This window comes from Saccopteryx bilineata, chromosome 3 (assembly GCF_036850765.1).
Source record: "Saccopteryx bilineata isolate mSacBil1 chromosome 3, mSacBil1_pri_phased_curated, whole genome shotgun sequence".
Lineage (NCBI taxonomy): Eukaryota > Metazoa > Chordata > Mammalia > Chiroptera > Emballonuridae > Saccopteryx > Saccopteryx bilineata.
Genome location: NC_089492.1, coordinates 132,472,572 through 132,493,229, shown reverse-complemented (window position 1 = coordinate 132,493,229; position 20,658 = coordinate 132,472,572). Strand labels below are relative to the sequence as shown.

Sequence of the window (20,658 nt, the reverse complement as noted above, 5' to 3'; positions counted from 1 at the left end):
CTCTTATCTTAGATCGCTGATCTGAGAGACACCTTGCCAATTAGAGCCGGGTAAGTCAGTTTGGGGATGAGCAGACTGTGGGTTAAGCTAATTTCAGCGATTTGATCTGCAGATCTGCTCCAGAGATAGACTGCAAGCTGTTTGTGTGCCCCTCCCCCTAGCGCTTCTGTATATTTTCTTCCTTGGATGTTAACCTGAATGGCTGAGTGAGGTGCCCTGCCCGCCCGGAGAGGTCCATGCATAGGTAAGTTCGCCACTGTTCAGGAAGCAGGGATTACACCAAGACTCTGGTTGCAGCTCATGTAGAGGCCTCTGACCCTGCTCCTCCATCTGGGAACACGGGCGCCCACTCCTGGGGCGCTAGGAGGAACCTCTCGCACACCGTCCGTGCTCGCCAACCAGGATATCAGGATAATGTCAGCCGCTACTCTCCAGCCTTTGCCGAGGTCCAGTGTGGGCGTTAGCTCACATGGGCTGAGTCACTGCGGGCATACTCTTTTCTCCGCTTGGATGTCTGTGCTATAGCCTGGTTCCTTCTGTGCTCCCAGCCCCCACTCTCTCTCTGTTCCAAGTGAAAGCAGCCCTTGCTCAGATTAGTGAGGAAGGCAGAGTGTTCCATTCTCCGTCTTATTTTCTATAGGGTTGATTATATATTTAGTCAAGTTTTTGCTTGGTCATACCTTAGTGTCCAGTGTGTGGGACTTCCAGATGCTCCAAGGATAGATTTCTCTGTCACTGGTTGTAGAACTTGTTGAAATTTTGGGGAGAGGTATTAGAAGCACTCCTCACAGTGCCATTTCTCTGATGTCACCCCAGAAAAACCAACATCCTTTTATGTATATATATATGTTTTTATTTTACTCTGGGCTGTGGATTTTGAAGCATTTTATTGATATTAGCTGTCTTTTTTAAAGAACTTCTTTTAGGTTTCTCCTCAGAATTCAATCTTTTCATTTTTCCTATAATAATAATGAATGTATTCATTTTAAGGATATATATTTTTAAATCATTTTCAGCATTTTGGAGATAAAGAGAAAGCTTCTGCTCTGCACTACCATGACTAAATCAAGTGTCCTTTAAAAATTATGATTTAACAGATTTTCCTTAAAAACACTATTTTATATTGTTCTCTTGTGGTCAATAAGATATGATTTGACATAAACTTTATTTATCTTTTTTTTTTTACAGGGACAGAGAGAGAGAGAGTCAGAGAGAGGGATAGATAGGGACAGACAGACAGGAACAGAGAGAGATGAGAAGCATCAATCATCAGTTTTTTGTTGCGACACCTTAGTTGTTCATTGATTGCTTTCTCATATGTGCCTTGACCGCGGGCCTTCAGCAGACTGAGTAACCCCTTGCTCATGCCAGCAACCTTGAGTCCAAGCTGGTGAGCTTTTGCTCAAACCAGATGAGCCCACGCTCAAGCTGGTGAACTCGGGGTCTCGAACCTGGGTCCTTCCGCATCCCAGTCCAATGCTCTATCCACTGTGCCACCACCTGGTCAGGCTATCTTTCTTTTTTATCTCACACCCCAGGAGTAAAGTAACATGGAACTTAATTCTGTCATTAATTCTTTCTGAAATATTAATCAAAAGCATAAAACTTTACAAGTACATTTAAACAATTATTGAGTTAACTATATATTTTTAAATAAATTTTAAAAATTCTATTTCTTGAGGATCACATTGGTTACTAATGTTTTAACACTTTCAAGTGTATATTTCTAAAATAAATCATCAGTATACTGCATTGTATGCACATGATGTAAAGTCTAATCACTTTCCATCACCATATATTTGACCCTTCCACCATCATTAACCTCACCTTATTTCTTTTTCCTTCTGATAAGCCCCCTAATTGTCTGTAACTATGTGTTTGTTTTGTTTATGCCTCTCTGTTTTCTATCCTACATATTATTTTTTGAGGAAATACCATAATGGTTCCATAGTGACTGTAACAATTTATATTTTTACCAGAAGTGGAGGAGGTCTTTTTTCTCTATATCCTCTCCAACACTTGTTATTTTTTATCTGGTTGATAACAGCCATTCTAATAGGTGTGAAGTGGTAGCTTAATGGTTTGATTTGCATTTCTCTTCTAGCTAATGAAGTTGAACATCTTTTCATATATCTGTTGGCCATTTGTATGTCTTCTTGAAAAAAGCATCTTTTCAGGTCTTCTGACCATTTTTAAGATTGAATTTATTGAGGTTTTTTTTTTACTTTTTAAATTTTTATTTATTTCTTTAATTATTATTCATTTTAATTTATTGTATTTACATTGATTCAAGTGTTACACTTCATATAACACCCTCGCCTTCCACCCCTGTGTCCCCCACTACATTCTTTTTTCCCCCTCCCCTTAAGTCACTCCCCCCTTCCCTCTGGGATTTGCTATCCTGTTATCTTTATCTATGTGTTATGTATATATAATTTCACTAATTTTTTCACCTTCTGTGATCCCATCCCTCATCCCCCTTTCCACTGACAGCTGTCCCTCTGGTCCCTGTTACCCCACCTCTGCCTCTATTCTGTTTCTCAGTTCACTTTGTTCATTAGATTCCACATATAAGCAAGATCAAATGATATTTGTCTTTTTCTGCCTAGCTTATTTTATTAAGCATAATAATCTCCAGGTCCATCTGTGCCCTCACAAAAGGTAAAATTTCCTTCATTTTCACAACCATGTAGTATTCCATTGTGTAAATGTACCACAGCTTTTAAATCCACTCATCAACTGATGGACACCTGGCTCAAAAGGCAGTTCCATTATTAATTTGTTGAGGAAAGGCCATACTGTTTTACACAGTGGCTGCCCAAATCTGCATTCCCACCAGCAGTGCAGAATTCCCTCTTCTCCACATCCTCGCCAGCACTTATTGTGTGTTTATGTGTTAATGAGTGCCATTCTGACAGCTGTAATGCGGTAACTCATTGTAGTTTTAATTTACATTTCTCTGATGATTAGTGATGTTGAACATTTTTTCATATAATATTGGCCATCAGTATGTCCTCTTTGGAGAAGTGTCTTTCCAGTTCCTTTGTCAATTTTTTTAATTGTATTGTTTACCTTCCTGGTGTTGAATTTTAGAAGTTCTTTATAAATTTTGATTATTAACTCGTTAACAGGAGTATTGGTATGTTCTTACATTGTGTGAGTAGTCTTTTTATTTTGTTAATGGTGTCTTTTGCTGTGCAAAAGCTTTTTAGTTTGATATAGTCCCATTTGATTATTTTGTCCTTTATGTCACTTGCCCATGGAGATAAATAAACAAAAATATTGATACAATAGATATCAGAGAGTTTATTGCTTATGTTTTCTTTCAAGATGTTTATGATTTCATAAATTACATTTAAGTCTTTTATCCCTTTTGAGTTAATTTTTGTGAATGATATAAAATGGTGTTCCAGTTTTTTGTTGTTGTTGTTTTTGCATGTACCTGTCCAATTTTCCCAACACCATTATTTTTTTTAATATTTTTCTTTATTTTACAATGTTCCATATGTAATTTTTGAATTAATTTTAATGAAGTGACATTGATAAATCAGGGCACATATGTTCAGAGAAAACATCTCTAGGTTATTCTGACATTTGATTATGCTGCATTCCCATCACCCAAAGTCCAATTGTCTTCCGTCACCTTCTAACTGGTTTTCTTTGTACCGCTCCACTCCCCAAACCCCTCCCTCTCTTCCCCCCACCCCGTAACCCCCACACTCTTGTCCATGTCTCTGAGTCTCATTTTTATGTCCACTTATGTATGGAATCATATAGTTCTTAGTTTTTTCTGATTTACTTATTTCGCTCAGTATAATGTTATCAAAGTCCATCCATGTTGTTGTAAGTGATCCGATGTCATCATTTCTTATGGCTGAGTAGTATTCCATAGTATATATGTACCAAAGCTTTTTAATCCACTTGTCCACTGACGAACACTTGGGCTGTTTCCAGGTCTTTGCTATTGTGAACAATGCTGCCATAAACATAGGGGTGCATTTCTCCTTTTGAAACAGTACTATGGTGTTCTTGGGATATATTCCTAAAAGTGGGATAGCTGGGTCAAAAGGCAGTTTGATTTTTAATTTTTTGAGGAATCTCCATACTGTTTTTTTACAGTGGCTGCACCAGTCTGCATTCCCACCAGCAGTGCAGGAGGGTTCCCTTTTCTCCACATTCTCGCCAGCACTTATTCTGCCAACACCATTTATTAAAGAGACTATCTTGACTCCATTGTATGCTCTTACCTCCTTTGTCAAATATCAATTGACCATAAAGGCGTGGGTTTATTTCTGAGTTCTCTGTTCTGTTCCATTGATCTGTATGCTTGTTCTTATGCCAGTACTATGCTGTTTGATTACAATGGCCTTGTAGTATACCGATATCAGAATGTGTGACACCTCCCACTTTATTTCTCATTTTCAAGATTGCTGAGGCTTTTCAGGTTCTTTTTCTGGTTTCATATAAATTTTTGGAATATTTGTTCTATATCATTGAAGTATGTCATTGATATTTTAATAGAAATTGCAGGGTGACGTCACGGAAATGGCGCCGTGAGCAGCGCGTCCGACAGCTCTCCCCTAAATCACAACAAATTTATCAACTAGAAACAGAAAAATTTATCCTCGGAGCATTCTGGAGTTCCACACAAACTGATAGCGAAAGGACTGTTATCACTTGAATCTGAGAGACGAGGGTGTGGAGGAATCTACCACAGGGACATTCTTTCAAACCGCAAGGAAGTGCGCCTGTGGTGAGTCAGCCCATATACTTGGGAACCGCGAGCCGCCGTGAGCAGCCGCGCGCGCACCTGGTCCGGTTGAGCACCACTGACGTTCCCAGCGGCCCGCACACTGCGATTGGGGGTCGCCGAACACCGGTGCCCAGAGCGCCCCATTCGCGCGCGTGCCTTGGGCATTCCACGTGCCCAGGGCGCCCTGCTGGCCCGCACACCCAGGGGGCTCCATTATCCTGCGCCTGGTGCGGTCCAGCCGCCAGCGGCGGGGCGAGCGGGAGAGGCTTGGGAGATTCTCTCCGTGGGCGGGGCACCTCACCCAGCCATTCAAGCTAACAATCAAGCGTTGGGGGAGGGGCGCGTGCAGGCAGCCTAAAATACCTTCGGGAGCACAGCTGCGACCCAATCACTGAAATTAGCTTAACCCATGAAATCTGCGCACCCTCGGTTCTAATTGATAAGATCTCTCTCAGTTCAGCGATCCAAGACAAGAGGCGTGATATTTTTTAGTGCCTCTCGCTAAAGGGGCGGGGGTAACTTCTGATTGATAGAGCCTCCATATTCAGGGATAAACGCTAACAAGAAGGACTTGGCAGATAATAAGGTCTATACTACACTAGTCGTAAGCAGAAACTAGTGCCTCTTCTTCCCTGCAAAAACAGGCTACAAAGTGTGGAAAGCCTGGGTTGAGAGGTCCAACTAAATGATAGGCGCTGAACAGTCACCTTGACAACAATTGACTCCCACCCCCACCTGATTACACTGGAGGCCCTGACTGTCAGAGCCTTTCCCAAAGCCTTGCACTGAGTGGGGATAGAGTGGGGATTTCCCAGCTCTTTGAGCCTCTTATTCCCCAGGCAGAAGCAGTTGCAGCCTTATAGCTGGATCACCAGGCTGCTAATTCAGAAAGAGGGGACTAGGAGAGGGAATCCAGGAAAGCAAACTCTCTCATCATTGGACCCTGCAAACGCCAACAAGCCTTTACTTCCAGCAAGACTAAAGCCAATTATATGACATTGCCATAGAATCCCATCAACTGCAAATCCCTAACTAAGAGTGACACAGGGGCAGAGCCTGGGGTACAGAGTCACCGACCAGGAAGAGGGAGAGAAAAGAAAAAGGAAGAAGTTAACCTCTCAAAATCAAGAAAAACCCACAGACTTTACAACTTGATCCACTAATTTTTTGTTGTTGTTGTTGTTGTTGTTTGTTTCTTCTATCTTTTTGCCTTTATTTCCTCCACCTCGGTCCTTCTATTCTCTGCCCATCTTATGCTTCCCCTTTCTTGAACTACACTACCCATGAGTGTTGCATTTTATTTTTCTTCTTCATCCTCACCCTCCTTTAAGGTTATACTCCAAAACACTTAACTCTCACTCTCTCCTCTTTTGTTTTTTTTTTTTGTCTTGCTTTATTTTGTTTTTTTCTCTTCCTATTTTATTTCTTCCTTCGTTTTTCTCTTTTTCTTATTTTTTCCTTTCTATACGTTTTTTCTTTTCTCATTTTACTTTCCTCCCATATAATCCTCAATCACGAACAAATTAGTTAATTTGGGACTCAAGGCTTTTTTTTGGCTTTATTTTTCTTTTTTGCTTTTTTTTTTTTCTTGTTTGTTTATTTTTGTGGCATTTTGGGTCCTCCCAACCCAAGGTCTCCATTGTATTTAGTCTTCGCTCCACTTAATACAACAGATTTTTACTTATTATTTTTATTTTTTCTTCTTTATTATTCTTTTTTGGTCCTTTTTTCTGGTTCCCTCTTATCCCTCTCATTATATCTCTTAGTTGACCATCACTTACAAGCAAATCATCTTATGCTTGTCTAAAATTTTCTTCCTTTTTTTTTTTTTTTTTTTTTTTGCATTTAGTAGGTCCCTACTCCCTTTTTTTTGCCCCTTGAACTCTTCACCCCAAATCAGGCCCTCCATTATAGGCACGATATTTCCCTGAGGAGGGGAGAGGAGGGAAAGAGAAGAGAGAAAAAACGGGGGAGATAATAAATTATTACTGTTTTTTTTTGTGGGGTGTTTTACCCTTTTTTTTTTACTTTTTACTCTTTATTAATTCTAATTAGTGCTATCAATAAGACCACCCTCAGATGCCAATAAGAAAGAGGAAATCGAATATTATGGATACAAAAGAAAGAGAGGTAACACAAATAGATGTGGAAAAATCTATGGAGAAAAGACTTAACATATTGGAAGCCTTGGAGCTAAATGACAGAGAAATTAAAATAGAAATCTTAAAAATACTCAGAGATATACAAGAAAACACAGAAAGGCAATATAGGGAGATCAGAAAACAACTCAATGAACACAAAGAATATATTACCAAGGAAATTGAAACTATAAAAACAAATCAAACAGAAATGAAAAACTCAATTCACGAGCTAAAAAACAAGGTAACAAGCTTAGCTAACAGAACAGCCCAGATTGAAGATAGGATTAGTGAAATAGAAGACAAACAACTTGAGGCACAACAGAGAGAAGAAGAAAGAGACTCAAAAATAATAAAAAACGAGAAAGCCCTACAGGAATTGTCTGACTCCATCAGAAAGAATAACATAAGAATAATAGGTATATCAGAGGGAGAAGAGAAAGAAAATGGAATGGAGAATATACTCAAACAAATAATAGACGAGAACTTCCCAAGCCTGTGGAAGAAACTAAAGCCTCAAATTCAAGAAGCAAACAGAACACCAAGTTTTCTTAACCCCAACAAACCCACTCCAAGGCACATCATAATAAAGATGACACAAACCAATGACAAAGAAAAAATTCTCAAGGCAGCCAGGGAAAAGAAGAGTACAACATATAAAGGAAGGCCTATTAGATTATCATCAGATTTCTCAGCAGAAACTCTACAAGCTAGAAGAGAGTGGACCCCAATATTTAAAGCCCTGAAAGAGAGGAACTTTCAGCCAAGAATACTATACCCATCAAAGCTATCCTTCAAGTATGAAGGAGATATAAAAACATTCACAAATACAGAAAAGATGAGAGAATTTATCAACAGAAAGCCCCCACTCCAGGAAATACTAAAGGGGGTTTTCCAACCAGATTCAAAGAACAAAAGAAAACAACACCACAAGTAACAGCTCCACCAAGAACACAATAAAACCAAACTTAAACTGTGACAACAAAGGAAAAAAAGGGGGGAGAGGATGGAGATTAACAGTAGCAAAGGATGATGAAGTGCAGAAATACTTATAAGATAAGGTACTACAATGAATATGGTAGGTACCCTTTTCATTACTTAATGGTAACCACCCTTGAAAAAACCACCACAAAAACACTTGACTTAAAAAAGGTAGCAACAGAGGAAAGAAGTATGGAACACAAACAAACAAAAACAAATGATAGAAAAACAAAAGAGAAGAATCAAACTAGATACAAAACTAACAGAAAGCAATTTATAAAATGGCAGTAGGGAACCCACAAGTGTCAATAATTACACTAAATGGAAATGGATTAAACTTACCAATAAAAAGACACAGAGTAGCAGAATGGATTAAAGAAGAAAATCCAACTATATGCTGCCTACAAGAAACACATCTAAGCAACAAGGATAAAAACAAATTCAAAGTGAAAGGCTGGAAAACAATACTCCAAGCAAACAACACCCAAAAAAAAAAGCAGGCGTAGCAATACTCATATCTAATAATGCTGACTACAAGACAGAAAAAGTACTCAGAGACAAAAACGGTCATTTCATAATGATTAAGGGAAAGTTGAATCAAGAAGACATAACAATCCTTAATATATATGCACCAAACCAAGGAGCACCAAAATATATAAGACAGCTACTTATTGACCTTAAAACAAAAACTAACAAAAATACAATCATACTTGGAGACCTCAATACAACGCTGACGGCTCTAGATCGGTCATCCAAACAGAGAATCAATAAAGATATAGTGGCCTTAAACGAAATACTAGAACACCTGGATATGATAGACATCTACAGGACACTTCATCCCAAAGCGACAGAGTATACATTTTTCTCTAGTGTACATGGAACATTCTCAAGAATTGATCATATGTTGGGCCACAAAGACAATATCAGCAAATTTAGAAAAATTGAAATTGTACCAAGCATATTTTCTGATCATAAAGCCTTGAAACTAGAATTCAACTGCAAAAAAGAGGGGGAAAAACCGACAAAAATGTGGAAACTAAACAACATACTTCTAAAAAATGAATGGGTCAAAGAAGAAATAAGTGCAGAAATCAAAAGATATATACAGACAAATGAAAATGAAAATACGACATATCAGAATCTCTGGGATGCAGCAAAAGCAGTAATAAGAGGAAAGTTCATATCACTTCAGGCCTATATGAACAAACAAGAGAGAGCCGAAGTAAACCACTTAACTTCACACCTTAAGGAACTAGAAAAAGAAGAACAAAGACAACCCAAAACCAGCCGAAGAAAAAAAATAATAAAAATCAGAGCAGAAATAAATGAAATAGAGAACAGAAAAACGATAGAAAAAATCAATAAAACAAGGAGCTGGTTCTTTGAAAAGATCAACAAAATTGACAAACCCTTGGCAAGACTCACCAAGGAAAAAAGACACAGGACTCAAATAAATAAAATCCAAAATGAAAGAGGAGAGATCACCACAGACATCATAGATATACAAAGAATTATTGTAGAATACTATGAAAAATTATATGCCACCAAATACAACAATCTAGAAGAAATGGATAAATTCCTAGAACAATACAACCTTCCTAGACTGAGTCATGAAGAAGCAAAAAGCCTAAACAGACCAATCAGCAGGGAGGAAATAGAAAAAACTATTAAAAATCTCCCCAAAAATAAAAGTCCAGGCCCAGACGGTTATACTAGTGAATTCTATCAAACATTCAAAGAAGACTTGGTTCCTATTCTACTCAAAGTCTTCCAAAAAATTGAAGAAGAAGCAATAATTCCAAACACATTTTATGAGGCCAACATAACCCTCATACCAAAACCTGGCAAGGATGGCACAAAGAAAGAAAACTACAGACCAATATCTCTAATGAATACAGACGCTAAAATACTAAACAAAATACTGGCAAACCGAATACAACAACATATTAAAAAAATAATACATCATGATCAAGTGGGATTCATCCCAGAATCTCAAGGATGGTTCAACATACGCAAAACGGTTAACGTAATACACCATATCAACAAAACAAAGAACAAAAACCACATGATCTTATCAATAGATGCAGAAAAGGCTTTTGATAAAATACAACACAATTTTATGTTTAAGACTCTCAACAAAATGGGTATAGAAGGAAAATATCTCAATATGATAAAGGCCATATATGATAAACCATCAGCCAACATCCTATTAAACGGCATAAAACTGAGGACTTTCTACCTTAAATCAGGAACAAGACAGGTTTGTCCACTCTCTCCACTCTTATTCAACGTGGTGCTAGAAGTTCTGGCCAGAGCAATCAGACAAGACAAAGAAATAAAAGGCATCCATATCGGAAAAGAAGAAGTAAAGCTATCACTTTTTGCTGATGATATGATCCTATACATCGTAAACCCGAAGGACTCCACAAAAAGATTATTAGAAACAATAAACCAATACAGTAAGGTCGCAGGATACAAAATTAACATACAAAAGTCCATAGCCTTTCTATATGCCAACAATGAAATATTAGAAAACGAACTCAAAAAAATAATCCCCTTCACGATTGCAACAAAAAAAATAAAATACCTAGGAATAAACATAACAAAGAACGTAAAGGACCTATATAATGAAAATTACAAAGCATTGTTAAGGGAAATCGAAAAAGATACAATGAGATGGAAAAATATTCCTTGTTCTTGGATAGGAAGAATAAATATAATCAAAATGGCCATATTACCCAAAGCAATATACAAATTTAATGCAATTCCCATCAAAATCCCTATGAGATTTTTTAAAGAAATGGAACAAAAAATCATCAGATTTATATGGAACTATAAAAAACCCCGAATAGCCAAAACAATTCTAAGGAAAAAGAATGAAGCTGGGGGCATTACAATACCTGACTTTAAACTATATTATAGGGCCACGATAATCAAAACAGCATGGTATTGGCAGAAAAATAGACACTCAGACCAATGGAACAGAATAGAAAGCCCAGAAATAAAACCACATATATATGGTCAAATAATCTTTGATAAAGGGGCCAACAACACACAATGGAGAAAAGAAAGCCTCTTCAACAAATGGTGTTGGGAAAACTGGAAAGCCACATGCAAAAGAATGAAACTCGACTACAGCCTGTCCCCGTGTACTAAAATTAATTCAAAATGGATCAAAGACCTAAATATAAGACCTGAAACAATAAAGCACATAGAAGAAGACATAGGTACTAAAATCATGGACCTGGGTTTTAAGGAACATTTTATGAACTTGACTCCAATGGCAAGAGAAGTGAAGGCAAAGATAAATGAATGGGACTACATCAGAATTAAAAGTTTTTGCTCAGCAAGAGAAACTGATATCAAAATAAACAGACAGCCAACTATATGGGAACTGATATTTTCAAACGACAGCTCAGATAAGGGCCTAATATCCAAAATTTACAAAGAACTCATAAAACTCAACAACAAACAAACAATCCAATAAAAAAATGGGAAGAGGACATGAACAGACACTTCTCCCAGGAAGAGATACAAATGGCCAACAGATATATGAAAAGATGCTCAGCTTCATTAGTTATTAGAGAAATGCAAATCAAAACTACAATGAGATACCACCTCACTCCTGTTAGATTAGCTATTATCAACAAGACGGGTAATAGCAAATGTTGGAGAGGCTGTGGAGAAAAAGGAACCCTCATTCACTGTTGGTGGGACTGTAAAGTAGTACAACCATTATGGAGGAAAGTATGGTGGTTCCTCAAAAAACTGCAAATAGAACTACCTTATGACCCAGCAATCCCTCTACTGGGTATATACCCCAAAACCTCAGAAACATTGATACGTGAAGACACATGTAGCCCCATGTTCATTGCAGCACTGTTCACAGTGGCCAAGACATGGAAACAACCAAAAAGCCCTTCAATAGAAGACTGGATAAAGAAGATGTGGCACATATACACTATGGAATACTACTCAGCCATAAGAAATGATGACATCAGATCATTTACAGCAAAAGGGTGGGATCTTGATAACATTATAAGGAGTGAAATAAGTAAATCAGAAAAAAACAAGAACTACATGATTCCATACATTGGTGGAACATAAAAATGAGACTAAGAGACATGGACAAGAGTGTGGTGGTTACCAAGGGTGGGGGGGGAGGGAGGACATGGGAGGGAGGGAGAGAGTTAGGGGGAGGGGGAGGGGCACAGAGAACTAGATGGAGGGTGACGGAGGACAATCTGACTTTGGGCAAGGGGTTTGCAACATAATTTGATGACAAAATAACCTAGACATGTTTTCTTTGAATATATGTACCCTGATTTATTAATGTCATCCCATTACCATTAATAAAAATTTATTAAAAAAAAAAAAAAAAGAAATTGCATTGAATTTATAGATTGCTTTGGGTAGTTTAGACATTTTAATGATGTTTATTCTTCCTATCCATGAACACAGTATATGCTTTAACTTGTTTGTATCTTCCTTGATTTCTTTCTTCAGTGTTTTATAATTTTCTGAGTACAAGTCTTTTACCTCCTTGGTTAAATTTACTCCTAGGTACTTGATTTATTTAATTTTTTGTTGCAATAATGAAGGGGATTGTGTCTCTAATTTTTCTGTCAGAGAGTGTATTGTTAGTGTATAAAAATGCCACTGATTTCTGAATATTAATTTTATATACTGCTACATTGCCAAATTCATTTATCAGGTCTATTAGTTTTTTGTTTGTTTGTTTGTTGTGACAGAGACAGAGAGATAAAGAAAGGGACAGATAGGGACAGACAGAGAGGAAGGATGAGATGAGAAGCATCAATTCTTTGTTGCAGAACCTTTCTCATATATAGCCTTGACTGGGGGGCTACCTCAGACCAAGTGACCCCTTCCTCAAGCCAATGCAGAAAATCTTGTTTACAGCCACTGACCTGAGGCTCTAGTAGAGGGAGAGCTGAAAGGACTAGAGCTGTATGAGGAGAGTATAAAGTTGAAGGCCCAGGAAGGACACTGTGAGAGACAGCGACTGGACCCCTGTGTTGAGTCATTCTCCAATAGTGCAATCACCATCTTTCTTGGGTGGAATAGTCCCCTCTGAACAGCATCAGCCTTGGGAAAAGCAACTGCTCCACCCTTGGGTGTCTCTCCTGCCTCAATCATGAAGACTGGGTCATTCTGAGAAGCCAAGAAGCAGGGGGCACATTGGTGACTCAGTTTTCTGCTGTTGAGGCTGGAGCTTTCCCCTACATGCTCCTGAGTCTATGATTGGTGCTTCTGCCTCACAGGAGACTCAGTAGAAACTGTTCGGGTGCAGGCAGATCACACCTCTAAGTCTCAGAGGCCACACTCTACTGATATCTGTGAAAAATGTCTGGACAAACTGATACCTGGGGCTGAGGGTTGGTGACAACTGACCACCCTTCCTAATCCCTGAATTGCCCCAGGCACTAAACTCTACCAGAGGTTTTTTCAGTGGTTGAGCCCAACAAGCAGCCAGCAGACAGAGGTTGTAGGAGGTGAAAACCAGGGAACCTTGGCCTTTCAAGCAGACCTTTCCTCAGGCCCAGTTTAGATAAAAACCAACCTAGGTGTGCAGCTTGGTATTTTCATGTGCACTTGGGTACAGAAGAGGCAGCCACAAGCCCTGGATTGCTTGTAGCTCCAAGAGGTTGCTGAAGGCATCATGGACAGTGTCTTCCACTGGTCTGCACCGGGTTCCTGCCAGGGAGGCCCAGGGCTGCCACATCCCGTGGCCAGCTGTAGAGAGCATTGATTCAGAACCTAACAACCCTTGCTAGAGTGGTATCCTAAGAAAAGGCTCCTCACACCTGGTCCAGCTAAGGTGAGTTCTGCTCTCTGTGATCAGCACCAGTATAGTGGCTCATGTGTACTGAACAGAGTGGAGCTTCATGGTCAGCTGGACTGGGTGCTGGATATCCTGCCCACTGGTCTAGATTCTGCAGGAGGAATGGAGAAAGGCTTGGAGCATGGACATTTAAAGTGTGGGTCCCTGTGAGCCTATTGTTGAGCCTGGTCGAGGGGCTTAGCCACCTTCTGGGGGAGCACAGTTAGCCCCAGGAAAAGACTCTCTCAGTCTTCCTCCCTGAGACCAGGGGTGAACGAGCTGTAAGAACTTCTGTAGAGGGGACTGTCAGCCACACTCAGTCTGAACCTGCTGGTCACCTTGTTGGGGTTAAATAAAATTTGAGTATCCAGCAGTGGCTGAGGGATTAGGCTCTGGAGTAGGGGCTACATTCTCTGTACTGAGCTCCTGAACAAGAGATCCCTGAAGTAAGAAGTCCCACTAACATTTTATTCCCAACCTCAGCTGCCCTAAACCACCAAGCTTACAACATATAGAGTTATTGGTTAGGTGAGGCCAGTCTGAGCCCACACTACAGTCTTTCTACAGAGGACTCTGTTGAAAGACCAGGCAACTCCAAGAAGAGGTGGAGCGCTGAAAAGTGGAGGCAAATCTTATAAAGCCTAGGGCTTTTACAGAGCTGCTGTCATCTCTAAGCAGGAAGAAACTGATCCTTATAAACAAGTTGGCCTCTCCCATACTACCCAAGCACAGAAAACAGAGGAACAAATAGCAAAAAGATGAATATCTGCAAACAGGTAGCCCATAGCAGGTTACTAACAATGGCTGACACCAACCCAAGAAGATCTAGAACCAACACACTGGTACTGGGTGGAAGACAGCATCAACCCTAGACTCAGCTACCTACACAAGCAGTATTCCCAAAAGAGGAGTCCAGCAGGCACCAGACACTGTAGAGAATAAGTACACCCAACAGGACAGAGATTGCACAGTGTTTAATACACATAATCAAGGTTGACCCTTAGAGTTAGCCAGGCTAAAGGAATAACTGTACTCATGAAAGGACCAACTGGATTCAAGACTCACAAAGAACACGAGAAAAAATAGCCTCAAGATGCATTCCTAGAGGCAAATAATCAGGTGACCTGGGGTCAGTACCACTGAGCTGGTCATCCTCATAAAGATACCACAAAAATTTCAAAGTCACCTACACCAAGACACATCACAATTAAAATGTCAAAGGTAAGAGACAAAGAAAGGATACTAAGAGCTGCAAGAGAAAAGCAGTTAAGTACCTACAGAGTAGCCCCCATAAAGATGACATCTGACTTCTTAACAGAAACACTTGAGGCCTGAAGGGATTGGCAGGAAATATTTAAAGTGATACAAAACAAGAACCTACAACCAAGTCTACTTTATCCAACAAGGCTATCATTTAAAATTGATGAAGAAATAAAAAGTTTCTCAGATAAAAAACAAACAAACCCCAAAACAACTCAAGGAATTCACTGAAACCAAACCAGTATGGTGAAAAATGTTAAGAGGCCTGCTATAAAAACAGCAAAGGAAAAAAAAGAAATAGAGAAAAAGAGGATTGTAGACTTAAAGAATAAAATGGCAATAAATAAGTACATATCAATTATAACATTAAATGTAAATGAATTAAATGCTCCAGTCAAAAGACATAGGATAGCTGCACAAATAAGAAAACAGGATGTGTACATATGCTGTCTATAAGAGACCCACCTCAGAACAAAAGATACACATAGACGTAAAGTGAAAGGCTGAAAAAAAGTATTTTATGCAAATGGAAATGAAAAAAAATCAGTGTTAGCCATACTTATATCTTACAAAATAGCCTTTAAAACAAAGGGTGTAGTAAGAAATAAAAAAGGTCACCACATAATGATAAAGAGAGCAGTGCAACAGGAGAATATAACCATTGTAAATATTTGTGAGCCTAATATTATATAAGAGCACCTAAATAAATAAATGTATATAAATATTTTTGTATTATACAGGCTAGTTTTTTGTTTTACATAGCTCATTAGTTTCATAAGAGCATTATGTGGCATATTCTTTGAGTTTTTTAGTATTCAAATATAGATTTATTTGGCCCTCATAAGATAATGATAATTAGCCTAAACAAGAAACTATAAAATTATTTCATTACTTTAGAATTCTGATATATCCCCTACCACACTGAACATGAGATGTCTGAAGCCAGTGTCTTAGAGTCAGAAACTTGGATAACACTGAGTGTAAACTTATCTCAATAACTCTGAGCAGAGGTCTGTGAGTCCTTTATATTAAAAATGTAGAGGCTTCAGATTGGGGGGTTTTTGCTATTGTTTTTTCTTTTTTTGTTTTCTCTTAAGAAATTTTAAGTACTTCTCTCTGAAATGTTAATATCTGACATATCTTTTGGCACCAAATGGTCTCTGACTAAATGTCATTTGAATGTGTCTATGAAAACAATAAGGATAGTAGTTAAACTGCCTGCAGGTTGCACAGCAAAACATCAATGAAAATAACAAAAGTAATGACTCAGCACATTAATTCTCCCATGAACACTCCAGTCCTTGGAGTCACTTCCCTGCCTCTAATAAAACTCTTCTCCAATTAGACACACTGAGGAGACTCCAGTGCTCCCAGTACATGGACTGTGAGGGGATGGCTGCATGACTGCTCTTCATACCCAGGGGACCTGGAGACACACTCAACTCATTTAGGGGAGAGTGGGAGCCCAAGGCCCTGTGCATCCCCTATAGACCCACTCACACAACATGAATGAAAATCTGTCTACTTACCAGCTCATCACTTCTGAGTAAAGAATACTCATAGATATTTGGATCTTTAAGAGTGACAGTTGGTCTAATTGGGGAAACTGAGTAAGAATGTATTTTCCTCAGATATCCTAATAATCTGTATAGCCACTGCTGATCCTTTTTCACTGTGGACTATGGAGGTTTTCCTGTGAATTATACAGCTACATTCAAAGTGTCTATTGTCTTCTGAGAGTGATTTTGTGAAGAGCAGAATAAAAAGACAGGGTAGTTTGAGGGGACATGGAGAACAGGCAAGGCAATGAGAAGAGTGACAGTAGACTTTAGATAAAGTTATATGTAAGTAGAAAAATACAGAAAAGACCAAAAGCGGGGGGAAATGTTGAAAAGCTGATCAGAGGAGGAGACCACAGAGAGATCATGAGTGAGGACACTGCTGAAAAGGCCACAGGGCACTACTGAGGATCTTCTGTTACTTCTTTTTATGGAAACAGACATTGAGAATCCTAGTGTGGGTTTGAGTTCTTCGATGCCTACAGGTACTGTAATTTCCAGCCACACTAGAGACTTTGTTATAAAACCAGGACCCCTTTGTAGTTGTTGATGCAATGGGGAGGTTAGGAGGCAGACAAGAGCAAAAAGAGAATCTGGAAACCAGACAAGGAAGACATGGAGGGGAAATGAAAGATCCTGTAGGAGGCTTGTGGCTAAAGGATGTAGTCATGTTTCTCTGACACAGAAGTGAGCAGAGGGAAGGTTGGTTTGTGTGGCAAGGGTCGTTAGGGAAGAGTAAAAAAGGGTTTGGAAAGGAAACTGATATCTGAGTCTGCGGGCACTAGTCTTGCTGAGGCATCCTTTATCAGTGGTCTTCAACCTTTTTGGGGCCACAGACCAGTTTAATGTCAGAAAATATTTTCATGTACCGGCCTTTAGGGTGGGACGGATAAATGTATCACATGACCGAGACAAGCATCAAGAGTGAGTCTTAGATGGATGTAACAAAGGGTATCTGGCCATTTTTTAAAAATAAAACATCGTTCAGACTTAAATATAAATAAAATGAAAATAATGTAAGTTATTTATTCTTTCTCTGCGGACCGGTACCAAATGGCCCATGGACCGGTACCAGTCAGCAGCCCGGGGGTTGGGGACTGCGGTTTTACCTGACAGAGCTTTAATGTTTCTACTTCTGCCCCTGCTCTTCAAGAGAATTCTCTGCCATGGGTCAAGTACAGTGGGAAAGAGAACCCAGGTGGAAAGACACCTGTGGTTGAGCAAAGCAAGGTGGAGAGAAGTTCTGGAAAGGATCTAGAGGCAGGGAGTAATGCTCCTACTGGATGCCCTTGGAATCTTCATACCAGGTGACTGCCAGGCACCATCCTTGGCCCTGGTCCTTTTCTTTCAGATTCGGGGGATAAGAAACTGGATCAGGGTGAAGGGGTTATGTGAATATATGCAAACTTTATTCTCATTTTTTCCCCTATACTCTATCTTTCAGGTACCAAGTTCTAGCATCCCATCATCCAGGAGAAGTAGCTCCCCCTCCTATCACACGCTCCTGATCTCGTCCTTTGCCAACCAGAGCGGCAGCACACCAAGGGCTCAGGCTGGCTGAGGAGCTGCATAATCGTTGCTAGGACAATGTGTCAAGCACCATCTGATTTTAATTGCCCTGCTCCCAGAAAATTTTAGCAAGGAGGATTGAAGAACATCCAAGTGTGACTGTGATTGTTCCTCCATAGTTTCCCCAGGGAAGTGCAGGCATTTTCCAGTCCGTTTCAGTTTGAATGTGAGTTTGCTTTTCCAAGCTGATATTTCCCAAAAGCTGACTAGGGAAGGTGATATATGGGCTCTGACCGTTATTCAATCTTCCTGACCTTGTCTTTGGTCTTTGGCTCATTTTTTCTTTGCTTCACTATTGTCACTATTCCCACTGCACCCCTACCTCACCTCATGCAAAGAAAGACCTGCATTTTTATGTCCCTTCACACTCCTGAATATACCCTCATATTCTGGCTCCTTGAAATATTTGTCACCTTTCAATGTTTTTTCCTCTGTCTTTGGCCTCAGACTCAGCCTTTCTCAACAGATATCTGTCTCCCTTTCTCCCTGCTCTAAGGGATCATGTGGCCTAACCTGGACATTACAACTCCTAAGTGAGCTCTTTCTGACTGGTCCATCTTTCTAACAGCTTCCCCATCTAGACCCTTCAAATTAATTACTTCAATAAGCCTTTATTTTCTTCACAATTTTTTACAGATTTCCTTCCAGATTTTTTTTACCCAAACTCTAGTCTTTCATGTGATTTGCCAGAAAATGTATCTTCCCTTGAATCCCTTTATTTTTAAGATTGTTGACTTTTCCTCCCTACAATTTCTCCCATATTGACTCTCTTTCTTGTCCACCTCCAGATCCCTTTGACATCAAGTTATCAGGTGGCTGTGGAATGCATTCCAGGATGGCCTCATAAAGTTTTTTAAATATGTCATATCAAAGATTAGATTTTCTGAATTTCCAAGGAAATTCCTAGAAGCTGTCTCCGGGAGCAGGGAGTCAGATTCAGAATGTCTATAATGTGCTTAATCACTACCATGTTATTAAAGAAGTTGTGCAGGGTCTTCTCAGTGGCACCTGCCCTCGATTCCTGTCAGTCCTACTGCAAGGAGGGAAGTTAGACCTGGAATGACAGGGTGAGCTCAACCTCCTCTCTCCTCATAGCTTCAGTGCTTAACTCTTATATTTGAGTTTACTCATTGTCCTCCCTTTGGAACACAAAGTAAGAGACTAGAAGGAGAGTATGGGTTCAGGACTGTTTCTAAGACAAGAGAAAGAAAGGATTACTCAAACTGCTAAGGTACCCAAGTCACGTAACTTGGATTGGATGCCTTCCCAAACTCCACTTCTCATCTTTTTCCAGTGAAGCCACAGGCTTGGTTGACCAAAGGCTCCAGTCCTGGTCCTGGTCGTCTGCTGGTGTGCCACGTCTCTGGCTTTCATCCAAAACCTGTGTGGGTGATGTAGATGCGGGGTCAACAGGGGCAGCGGGGCACTTGATGAGGTGAAATCTTGCCCAATGCTGACAGTACATGATATCTTTGAGTAACCCTGGATGTGGCAGCTGGCATGACTTGCCAAGTGAAACACAGCAGCCTGGGAGGCCATGATATTATCATCCACTGGGATGAAAATGAATGAGAGCCCTATGAAAAAATATATTCTTCCCATAGTTCTGGGCTAATGAATGAGCAGCTGGATATATAGATAGGAATGCTATGCACCAGAGGATAAATGAGAGACAATTCAAATCATACAGAAGGGTAAAGATTTGTAGCAATTAAATTTCAAGAGAATAAAGGCAGAGGATTAGAGGTGTTAAAGAGAAAAAAAAGGATCAGAATGATTTGGTAAAAAAGAAAGAAAGGGGTGAGATCAGACACATAGACTCTGGAAGAATTGAAATGAGGGTTCTAGAAAATACAGAAACTGGTCTTTGAAGGTCCCAACCCTGCAAAATGAGAAGCATTAACTGAGGTAGAATAGAATGCATTTCATAAATTTACATTATTTTGTCCCCAATCAGATGGAAACACCATCCTCCTAATATTAATCTGTTTGGCCATAACAGTTACCCTGGTTACAGTTGTGGTGGGCTCATGGTGAGACTTTTCTTATTCTGTGTTCTCAACTACTTATCCATTTATTCTTTTATTCCTCTATTTTCTTTCTCTCTGATTTCCTGACTTAAGATCAAAACCCTCTTTTTTCTCCCACAGCTCGAATCAGAAAGTCTGCTCTCCCCATGCACCCAACACTGCCTCTCCCACAAAAGGCAACACCCAAGAACCCAGGAGTGGAAAATGAGCCTGACAAGATGGTGGAACAATGGATAGAGCATTGGACTGGGATGAGGAGGACCCAGGTTTAAAACTCCAAGGTCTCCGGCTTGAGCACAAGCTCATCTGGTTTGAACAAGGCTCACCTCTGAGCCCAAGGTTGCTGGCTTGAGCAAGGAGTCACTCCATCTGCTGTAGCACTCCGGTCAAAGCACATATGAGAAAGCAATCAATGAACAACTAAGGTGCCGCAACAAAGAATTGATGCTTCTCATCTCTCTCCCATCCTGTCTGTCTGTTCCTATCTGTCCTTCTCTCTGTCTCTCTGCCTCTGTCACAAAAAAAG

General features: G+C 39.8%; 1 pseudogene; it reads left to right on the top strand.

Moving 5' to 3' along the window:
- The window catches only part of LOC136329875 (T-cell surface glycoprotein CD1e, membrane-associated-like), a 65,677-nt pseudogene extending 45,337 nt beyond the window's left edge, over nucleotides 1-20,340 (top strand).
- The last annotated feature ends 318 nt before the right edge of the window (nucleotides 20,341-20,658 follow it).